Source organism: Meriones unguiculatus, chromosome 1, assembly GCF_030254825.1.
Source record: "Meriones unguiculatus strain TT.TT164.6M chromosome 1, Bangor_MerUng_6.1, whole genome shotgun sequence".
Classification (NCBI taxonomy): Eukaryota; Metazoa; Chordata; class Mammalia; order Rodentia; family Muridae; genus Meriones; species Meriones unguiculatus.
In genome coordinates, this window is record NC_083349.1 from 43864530 (window position 1) to 43876347 (window position 11818).

Here is an 11818-nt window from a genome sequence, read left to right on the forward strand (position 1 = left end):
TCATCTGTAGACGCGACGGCTGCGCGGGTTTTGGCCCTTGCAGGGATCCGTCCGGTGGGAGACCAGTCAGTGGCTCCGAAGAGTGACGTCTGAGCCTGCAGACTCTGGGAAAGGCGCAGGTTCTCGCGAGGGCCGCCCAGTTCCTGAAGGAGTTAAGATGCAATTAGTTCTGCCGTCCGGGTGGCTATCGGGATTAGATCTCTTGTTACGGGGCGTTCATTTGAGTGTTTTTCCGTCAGCACAGCCCGGAGAATAAAAGCTCTACCAGAGTCGGCTCAGTTACAATTTTGTTTCCCCATGTCTCCCATATTCCCCACGCTAGGTGTGAATCGCTGGGCAAATTAACACAGTAAGCGGTTGTGCAAAGGCTCTCCATAAATGTTTGGCGTTTTTAATGTCGGTCATGCTGGGACATTTTACCACTTACCACTTCAGAATATGTACTTAAGGTATTACCACCATTTCGACGGGGAAGCGATTGAGGTGATAACCTTGGTCGTGGGGGCTGCAGAGATGCTTAGCTGTTTGTGCTCTTGGAGAGGACCCGAATTCCATTCCCAGCACCTATCTAGCGGCTCACTGTAAATCCAGTTTCAGGGGACCCCACGACCACAGAACACTCAGAACACCAGAACCTTACTGCCTAGCAGTTATGAAATGCAGGTGCTGACGGGCTGGGCTCCTTTGAAGCCCTAAAGAGTGAAATAACTTTACAAGCCTGGTGCTCCAGGCGGTCCAGGCTTCGGTCCCTGCATCTGCCTTCCTTTCCTCCAAATCTTTTGTTTTAAGAATGCTTGTCATTGTGTTAGATAGCTCGCAAATCAGCCTCGACCCCAAAGTCCCCTGTGGACCCTGCCTCCTGAATCTTTGTCATCTATTTTAAGAAAGTGGAAAATGCCACAGTTGATCCTTCTTAGAATTACAGTGTGAAAGGAGGGCCTTCGATATTTGAAATGTCATACAGTTACAAGAGGCTTATGAAAATAAATTCCATAAATACTTCATGAAAAGAATGATGGAGCAGGGCTTGATTGAAACCCATCAAAGAAAGGCTAAAAATATCCTGATAAAGTATGGATATGTCACTATTTAGTTTTACTTTAATAATAATTTTTAAAAAGCTTCAGTTTTCTAACGAAAGAAAAAAAAAAGACCTGAGTCATACATCTGGCACCGATCAAAAGATAAAATTACAAGAACGTATTAGACCCTCCAGAGTTGATCCAAATGGGCCTGTAAATCATCTGGACTGGAAAATGCATCTCAGAAAGCTATTTGTTCTGGAAAGTTACAAAATATGGTAAACCAAAAGGCATGTTAAGATGGGAGGCTAATTGTCTCCTCAATGAAATGTGTGCTTAGGAGTATCCCTGAAGCTTCTGTTAGGCAGTTGCTTACAGACCCTCACTACTCAGCCTGCCTGATTTTCTAAATTACAACTGATTATAACTTTTCCACTTCCCTTTTCATATCTCCCCACTTCAGATACCAGGCCCAATACTAAGTTTGATTACCTTTGCTCCCTGGATTTTTTTTTTTTTTTTTTTCTGAAAACTCCTCTGCCAATCACCATGTACCATGTGCTTCAAATTCTGTTATTGATCCTGCCTGCTTTCTTCACCAATAATTTGAAAAGCTTAAAATTTTCCTTACCCAGATCCCTCTTCCCGGAAGTTGTCAAGATCTCTAGTTTGTTGGCCCTATTGTTTACTCAAACACACACACACAATGATGTTTAGATGGCTCAGCAAGTAAAGGTGTTTGACCCAAGCCTGAGGACAGACATGAATTTAATCCATGGAACCCAAACTATCCTGTGACCTCCACACATGCAACATTGCAAGTACACACACAAATAAGATTTTTAAAAAGCACCCTTAAAACACCAATAAAAGCAAACTTTAATAATTAAATTGTCCTTGAGTTACATTTCTTCTGAGTCTGACTTTCAATTCTCTTATCCAGAAAACCAAGACCTTATAAAAGGAACTCTCGACAGCTTGTTTTTGGGACCCACCAAAATAATATTTCCAGTTCCTAATCATACCCGCAAAGACCCTTTATCCAAATACAATCATATTTACATATTCTGTGGATTTAGGTCTGGACATATCTTTGGCAGAGACCAGCCCCCTACATCTGGAAAAGATGAAAATGTAGGACTTGATCTCTGTACTGACTGTGGTGGTTTGAATGAGAATGGCCCCCATAGGCTTATATATTTGAATGCTTAGTCACCAAGGAGTATAACTGTTTGAGAAAGACTAGGAGGTATGGCCTTACCAGAGTAAGGTGGCCTTTGTTGGAGGAAGTGTGTGACTGGGGTTGGGGGAGAGGCTTTGAGGTTTCAAAAGCCTAAAAGAAGCCCAGTCTCTCTCTTTTCTTTCCTTGACCTAAAGATAAGGATGTAGCTCTCAGTATCCTAGTGCCGTGAGTGCTGCTATGCTTCTGCCATGCTCCTCACCATGATGATAATGGACTAAACTTCTGAACCTGTAAGCAAGCCTCTGGTTAAATGCTTTCCTCTATAATAGTTGCCTAGGTCATGGTGTGGCTTCACAGCAATAGAACAGTGACTGAGACACTGACCTTAAGATTTTCTTATCTTTCACCTCCCTCAGTGTCTTGCTCTTTGAGACGTTCCGCTTGAGAAGTAAAGTACATAATATCGCGTCGTTCTCTAGGTTAGAAGCCATACTTACTGCTCGGGTATCCATCCATACTGCTCAGCACACAGACTTCACAAATACGTGTCTGCCTTTGTTGTGACAAATACCTTTAACTCCCCTTGCACCCAAGAGTGTGTAGGGAGTGAGAGCAGAAAGGAGACTTATGCAGTGCAGAGCTTTGAAGGGAGAGGGGAGCAGAAGAAAATAATGTGATATCCGTGACAAAAAGGGAGAAAGAAGTAATATTTGAAGCTAGGAAAGAGACTGGAAAGAGGAGGGGAGGTGGGGTAGGAAGAACATTGAGGGATTAACTAAGAACAAGTATAAATATGTACACATATATATTTATGTATGAAAGTTTCAGAATAAAACCAATTACTTTGTATGATAATTTAAAAACAAATACATTAAAAAGGAATTTTAGGTTATATCAAATGTAGCCCATGGCAGCTCAGTGTCCAAATGGGTTACCAAGTAACGGGAACAAGGACTGTCTCTGACATGAACTCAGTGGTCTGCTCTTTGATCACCTCCCCCTGAGGGCGTGGCAGCCTTACCAGGCCACAGAGGAGGGCAATACACCCAGTCCCGATGAGACCTGATAGACCAGATGGAAGGGGAGGAGAACCTCCCCTATCAGTGGAGTTGGAGAGGGGCATGGGAGGAGATGTGGGAGGGAGGTAGGGAGGGTTGGATTTGGAGGGAATGAGGAAGGGAGCTACAGCTGGGATACAAAGTGAGTAAACTGTAATTAATATAAAAAATAAAATTTAATTTAAAAAAGAAATTTTAAAGTGACTTTTTCTCATTCAATGAAGGAAGGGGATACACTAGCTTTGGTTCCAAGAGCTGGGTTCCAAATTCAATGTGGCTACCTCTGGACTGTTTTAATTAACTGGACTCCACTGACTCTTTTATAAACGCTGAAGAAAAAAAGAATAAGGAACAAGAATACAAGGCCTGCAAGAGCCTGGTTTGCACTCTCTATTGAGTAGACACTATAGTGAAGACAATATCAGGCACTTACAAACTCTTAACAAGTAAATGCTCTCCCCCCCACACACACACACAGAGCTACAGAATACACCTCTCTTTTTTAGGTTTTCTGTTGCTGTGAAGAGAAACCATGACTATGGCAACTCTTATAAAGGAAAATATTCAACTGGGGCTGGCTGACATAGTCAGAGGTATAATCCATTATTGTCATGGCACAAATCATGGCAAACACAGGCAGAAATGATGTTGGAGAAGGAACCAAGAGTTCTATATCTGGATTGGCAAGCAGCAGGAAGAGGCAATGCTATGCTGGGCCTGGTGTGAGCATGTGAGACTTTAAAACTTGCCCCTAGTGATACACTTCCTCCAACAAAGCCACATCTACTCCAACAAGGCCACACCTCCTAATAGTGCCTCTCCCTATAAGCCAAGCATTCAAATACATGAGCCTATGGGAGCCATTCCTATTCAAACCACCACATTCCACTCCTTGGTTCCCATACGCTTGTAGCCATATCATAATGCAAAATGCATTTAGTCCAACTTCAAAGTCTCTTCTGAGACCTATGCAATCTCTTAACTGTAATCCCCTGCAAAATCAAAGTGAAAAAGCAAATCACATACTTCCAACACACAATGGTACAGGATATACATTGCTTCTCCAAAAGGGAGGAAAGAGAACATAGTGAGGAAATACTGGACTAAAGCAAGACCAAAAAAAACAGCTGAGTAAACTCTAAATTTTGCATCTCCATGTCTGATGTCAAAGCGCACTCAGATCTCCAACTCCTTTCAGCTTTGTTGACTGTAACACACTTCTTTCTCTTGGGCTTCCTGTTAGCGGCTTTCCTCAGTAGGTATCCCAAAACTGTAGCATCTCCAACATCCTGGGGTCTCCAAGGCAATCCAGGCAGCACCCTCACAGCTTCACTCCTTGGCCTCTCTGAGCCTCCATGCAGGAACACCCCTGCCACACACCTGGCCTCAGCAGCTTTTATGGAAGAAGATTCCATCGCTCCTTACTTCTGTCCTTGACTCTAAAGCAAAAACCATGTCCTGGGAGCTGCTAAGTTCTGCTGCTTACTGGAACATGGCCACCTCATTCCACTACATCTTCACTGGCTTTCTGATTTTGATGGTTTCCTAAGCTTGACTGCACTGGAACTTGCTCTGTGTATCAGGTTCGCCTTGAACTCAGAGATCCAATGGCCTGTATTCCCCAAGTGGTGGGATTAAAGGCATGTACCACCAGGTCTGGACTAAACTTTCCTTTAATTCCTTTTCACAAGTTAGAATCTTAGCTAGAAGATTCTAGGCCTGAGGTCACCATTCCCTTTATTTCATTTAACATCAGGCTTAAAAAAAAAAATCTGTTTATCTCTTTGAACATAGGACTTGCTCCATTCCACTTCCTGGTGCACCTTTTCTCCCTCAAATTGCACATTTTTCTTTGCTCCTTCTTTTCATTATAGACCTGCATAACAGCAAATACTAATAACCAGATGACAGAGTCAACAACAGGCTGTTTTGAGATTTCCTCTGCCAATACAATTAATCCAAAACTCTTCAGTTTAGTCAGGCAAGAAGCAGCCACATTCTTAGCCAAAACATCACAAGAATGGTTTCTAGGCCACATACAAATATACTCCTCCTCTGAAGCCTCTTGAAGCACAGTTCAATTCACCCTCAGCACCACTGTTTTCCATACTCCTACTAGTATGTCCCATTAAGTCCCACTTGAATTGTTACACTGCTTCTAATCCTAAGTCCAAACACATGAGACTGTAGGGGCCATAGGTATTCAAACCACCACAATACCCTCCCACACAACCTGGGGATATTCATGTCATTAATTCCAGAGACAGCAGCACCCCATCTTGTAAAAGACACATCCAAGTAGCTGCTTGAACATACATGCTAACCCCCTACTACTCATTTGCCTCTTCACCAAGGAGGATTAAAAAAAAAAAAAAAAAAACTTGTTATATACCAAAGGTGTAATTATTAGAAGTAATGCATTTTAAATCAAGTCTCCTAAGCTGTCAATGCAATCTAGGAGTTTTACTTATTTGGGGTAAGAAAGTATTTTTCATTTTTATAGGATAATACCAAAAAAGAGTTCCACCCTATGATTTTGTTTGTAACCCAGTAACTTTATCCGTTCTCCACCCATCAAATTATCTCAATGGAGACCTCCATATTTCTAGATGTTTTTGAGGCTATGTGCTACAACATAAAGTTTAATCTGTAGTTAGATCAGAATCTATCCAAAAGTTAGTCACCCCGTAGCTACACAGTTAAGAGCACTGATACTTGAGTTAACTTGTGTGTAGTGATAGACAACATAGCCTTTATCTATTCTCATACTGATGCTTTCTGATGGACAGATATCCTCTTCTGTTCAGGGTGTAGAGCGTAGTCCTGGGCCAGGGGTATAGGTGTAGGAGTGAAGCTCCATTTCCCCCCTCATCCCAGAAAGAAAACATCCAGCATGGATGCTCTTCTATATCAGGGCTTAAAATCGGGCTGCATGGCCACTTCTGGGACTGAAAAGCTGATGCAGTGTTAACCAGTTATCATTCCTGAAATATCACTTTCTGAACTTCTCTGACAAAACTGAAGGTCATCTGGTAAGCATTCTTTTGTGGAGCTGTAGATATTTAATTTGTGACTTACATGAATATGGTTTAAAGCTTAAAATAACTTTTGTGTCCAAGGAAATCTGTGCCAGTCTTGGAAACACACTGGAATCACCTGTAGAGTTAAAAATGTCAGTAATTCTCATTTAATTGATCTTGAGTGGACCTAGGTGGAGAGACTGTGCAAGCTCCCCAGGTTGCCCTAATGTGCAGCTAAATCAAGAGCCACTTGTTTAAGGAATGAGCTTCAGACTGTTGATTTGATTTTCTAATTAAACCTTGCAGTGTCCCAGTCTTCACTTTTATTGCAGTCAATAAAGATAAGAATTACCTGTATAATACACTTGTTTCTCTAAGTAGAATGACTTGGAAATATTTATGTCTCTTTTTTTCAATTGACTGGGTCTCTTATAACAATTAAACCCCACAAGAAGCTGAAAATTCTAAATTTGAACTGTGCACTCCTGTTTGGGAAATAGTTGTTTTGTTTTGTTTTTTCAATTCAGCATGATTGTGTAAAATTCTCTCTCTCTCTCTCTCTCTCTCTCTCTCTCTCTCTCGTAAAGTGTGTCAGGTATAATCTCCCATACACTTCTCCTCCCATGAGTTCTTCAGAATTCTAATTATTGTGTTTTCTGTTTCCCAGCTGTATAAGCAGGGATAAAGGGCATCTTGATGTAAAGCATAAATGAAAATTTAGCACAGATGGTTTTATTTTCAGGATCCATTAGAATGATAAATCTATAGAAACCGAGCCATCATCAATGTATTTTCCTTTAGTAAATAAAGAACTGCTTCAGAGTAAGATGCTTTGTTTTTCATACCATAAATGTCTTAAAATGTGTGCTACTATAGTCTAAACACTAATTATTCATTATAGTCTTCTTTTTGTCCAGCAAACATGAAATTAACCTTGTCCTTATTTGTTTTCTTGGAGACACACTTTGGAGGCAGAGAAAAGCTGTGTGCCTAGGGTAAAGGTTGATCTAACTGTTGATCTAAGTGCCACCTTTAATGAATTGCCACCCCAGCATGTGATAGGAAAATACAATAACAATTAGCGCTGCTTAAAGCCTACCTCTGATCGCTTAACACTGAGCACGTGTGCACTGTGCTATGATTTTTTTGTACCTAACAATTAAGCAGCATTCAGCAGTTCTGCCTACTTAGCCAGAATGAAGACAAGGGAGAGGTTTGTAGCATCAGCTTTTAACTTTTGCTTTTGCACTAGATGAAAGCCGTTTCCTTTACAAAGCACCGATTTGTCTGACTTTATAGTTTCTCTAATCTATAAGCAATAAAGACACCATGACAAAGTGTATATTTAGTCATTAGGTAAACAAAGAAAAAACTTATGGTTTCAAATAATAGCAAAGAATAACACCTTTTTCCCCTTTTAGATATTTGTTCTTATTTATGTGTGTGTTTCTATATGTGGATGTCACCACCTTTGTATGGGGGGCCTAGATGTCCTACGGCACCTGATCTCTGGGACCTGGAGTTACAGGCAGTTGTGAGCTCCCTGACTTAGGTGCTGGTTGCTAAACTCAGGTCCTCTTGAAGAAAAGCAAGTGCTCTTAACAATGGAGACATCTCTCCAGCTCTATCAAGTAATTTTCTGATTATCATTACAATTTTTATTTATTTATTAATTTTTTTTGAGACAGGGTTTCTCTGTGTAGCCTTGGCTGTCCTGGACTTGCTTTGTAGACCAGGTTGGCCTCGAACTCACAGAGATCCGCCTGCCTCTGTCTCTCTGAGTGCTGGGATTTCAGGTGTGCACCACTGTGCCTGGTTATTATTACAATTTTACCCTTTTTCTTTTTTTTTCATTTAAAATTTTTTTTAATATTTTTATAATTTATTCACTTTATATCTTGACTGTAGCCCCATCCTTTGTCTCCTCCCAGTCCCACTCTTTCTTCCTCGTCCTCTCATCTCCCTCCCCTAAATCACAGAAAGAGGGAGCTCTCCTTCCCTATCATCTGACCCTAGCCTATCAAGTCTCATCAGGATTGCCTGGATCCTCTTCCTCTGTGGCCAGGCAAGGTGTGCCGGGGGTAAGTGACCAAAGAGCTGGTAACAGGTTCCATGTCAGAGACAACACCTGCTCCCCTACTGTGGAGCGCTCATGGAGACTGAGCTGCCTACTGGCTACATCTGAGCAGAGGGTCCAGGTCCTCTCTATGCATGGTCCTTGGTTGGTGCATCAATCTCTGCAGGACCCTCCAAATTTATTAGCTTTGTTGGTCTCCTGGTGGAGCTACTATCCCCTCTGGCTCCTTCTATCCACCACTCTTCAATTTTTCCTTTTAAAAAATAATAGAAAAATTAATTTGGACCTCAGAATAATGACCTAACCCTACTTACTACACTTACCACTTCTTTTTACAACAGGGAAAATTAACTCACCCTGTCACCAGGATATAGATGTTAAGTTAGATTTAAAGGGCTAAGTAAGAGCTTTATCCTGCGAAAAACCTGTGAAATAAGAAAAGAGCAGGAGAACAAAATCAGTGGGGGAGAGATTTAGACCCAATAGCAAGGAAGGGAGAGACAGAAGGAGGTGCCTGTCTCTCTCCAACCAAGGACTATGCATGGAGATAACCTAGAACCCCTGCACAGAGGTAGCCCATGGCAGTTTAGTGTCCAAGTGGGCTCCATAGTAATGGGAACAGGGACTGTCTCTGACATGAACTGATTGGCCTGCTCTTTGATCACCTTCCCTTCAAGGGGGAGCAGCCTTACCAGGCCACAGAGGAAGACAATGCAGCCAGTCCTGATGAGACCTGATAGACTAGGAACAGAAGAAAGCAGAGGAAGACTTCCCCTATCAGTGGACTTGGGGAGGGGCATTCGTAGAGAAGGGGGAGGAAGGGTGTGATTGGGAGGGGAGGAGGAGATGTTCACGGGGGGGGGGGATACAAAGTGAATAAAGTGTAATTAATAAAAATTTAAAAAAAAAAAAAGAAGCCTTCAAATAATAAAAGCTTCAAGAAAGTCTTGGCTAGGTGACAGGGACGAAAGCCCAGGTTAGAGATTGTCTTGGAAAGAAGGCCCATCGGGTAGAAACATCTGGGCTCTATCATGGCCGCTGCACTCAGGCCCCAGCGAAGAGGAGCTAGGAAGAACGTAGCTATGGCATTCATGTTGCAGTGGCGCCTGCTATCGTGGCGCCTCTCATTGCAGGTTCTTCCTTCGGAAGCCCTCGGCACAGTTCACTGTCACGGCTACAGGAGTCCAAACCTCGCGCAATCTATCTCTCAGGTATGCTGGGGAGAGGAGCTCCTCCCGAGACCCTATACCTCTCTCCACCCAGAGAAAAGTTAGAAGAAAGGGATCTTTCAAATGTCGTCTCCTGGGGGCTGCAGGGGGTTGGAGAGCTTCGTCTTCTGCTCCCCACTGGAACTCATCTCATCCATCTCTAGCATCGCGGCTCTGAGGGTGGGCTTATGCAGTCATCCGTGCTGTTTGTAACCACACCTTTCTAAAGCCTTGCTTCTGTCTACAGTTCCAACAGGAGCTAAAAAACCCTGCAAAATACCTAAGTGGGTCACCTGGGGTCTTCATCTTCTTCCCGTCTCTACTGTACAGAAGCAGCCCCTAACCTGCTAATCAGAGTTAATTGCTCTGGCCATGAGAGTGATTCCTCTTCCTACCTGATGGTCCTGCATACAACCAGTCTAAAACATCTAGGTGGCATCCATAATTCAGTAGACTGCTTCCTCTTTCCCTTCCCAACTGTGTCCCTGTCAGGGAAATGGATTTTTCACCTGGAGGAGCCCATAGTTTGAGACCGGAAGTAGATTCCCCCCCACCCCCAGAAGTCACGGAGAATAGTGGTGATTGGCTCCATTCACACTGCTCTCCTACGGTTCCCAGCCACATGTATCACCTTTAGGAGGATATCACCTGACCTTTGCAGACTTTCACCTCTCAGCCAGTGCCTCAGCTCTATCTTCAACAGGCCACCCAAAGGCCCTGTCGGGCTGTCTGTCTCTGGGTGGTACAAGGTGGGATACGGCCCATGGATCTCAAGGCATGGGGCCGAGCCTGACCGTGCTTTGCTCTGATGTACATCTCTTGTGTGTGTGTGTGTGTGTGTGTGTGTTATGTTATATAGAATTTTGCACCCAAGGACCAGGAATTTCATAGGCTGATTCGGATGTTAGTGTGAAAGGCAAAGGACAACTCAGAAGTGAAATAGGACTTGGCTCCTGTGAGAAGGAGCTGCAGGTCCCCTCAGAAAGAGTAGAGCCTAATGTCACAAACTTGCCACCACGTGGCCTGCTAGTTTCTTTGGGAAGCAATGCCATATTGAACACCCGGCGCTGGGTTTGGTCACGGGCAGGAGCGGTCGTATTGGTCTTGGTTAAGCGACTATTTGTGCGGTGGGCCTGTCTCGGGATCCCATTTCTGCCGCTGCAGTCACTCCCTTCACACGCCCCTCATGCCTGCTGCTGAAGATGGACCAATGTCGACTGGCTGATGCAGCTGTCCAGTGGCTCTTCCTCCACGGGATGTACATCCGTGTGCACAAATATCATTCCTAGAAGCTTCTCTGTAGTGGCCCAACCTGGACTCTCCGTGGGGTTCGCTGCCTGCCCTGTGGGACACCTGTTTCTAATCAAGGCCTCCGCATTCTAGCCATGCCTTTGTTTTATTGGTGTAACGGTTTGACGTGACGTTCTGTGTGGTGTCCAGATGGCCCAGATCTCTTCGGACTATATTAAGACAGAGGGTGGGCGAGCTAACATAGCCCTGGTACAAAACTAGAAATGAATGTTGTTCATTCCAAGTAATTTGAACTGTTTCTCATCGTATTTTCCAACTGTTTTCATTATCTTTTACCATCTGCTGTGGTAACTCAGGCATTTAGAAAGCCACATAACAATGGCTTTGCCCCGACCCTTGGAGTTCATGCCAAAGGTGTTAAAAACCATGCCTTGAGAAACTGACCCTGGGTGTATCTTTTGCATGCTCACTTTTCCCATTTAGTCCCTTGGTCCAGTATCTTTGCAATTCAGTCTCTTAGTATTCTTCTACCCCCGACAGTGTGTGCAGGGGAATTCTAAGGAGTCCGCTTTAGCATAATCTCTATCATTAGGCCCAGGGCGCTGCTGGATTTAATCTTAGTTCTTAGTCTGATGACCAAGGGAGGTAATGAGGCAGCTGCTGGCTGGGGAGGGAAGACAGGGGTTGTCTTACAGGGAGAGACGTTTGCACATCTTCCTGCATGGGGGGATTCTAGATTTTGGCAGGAGTACCCAGTCCTGTCACTGGGCTATCTTCTCATGTCCCTATCTCACATTTTGGAGTCTCGGGTTTTTTTCAGCCAGAACACTGACCTCACTATAACAGGTCACAGCGGCTGAACACTTGCGAGAGCCTTGAGATTCATGACGTTTAAATGCGTTTTCTCCTCAGCTTGTCCTTTGGCCTACAGGAGGCAGCTGCCTATTAGGAAACTACCAAAAGTCCTGCTGGCCCTCCTCCTAGGTCTTCATTGCTAAG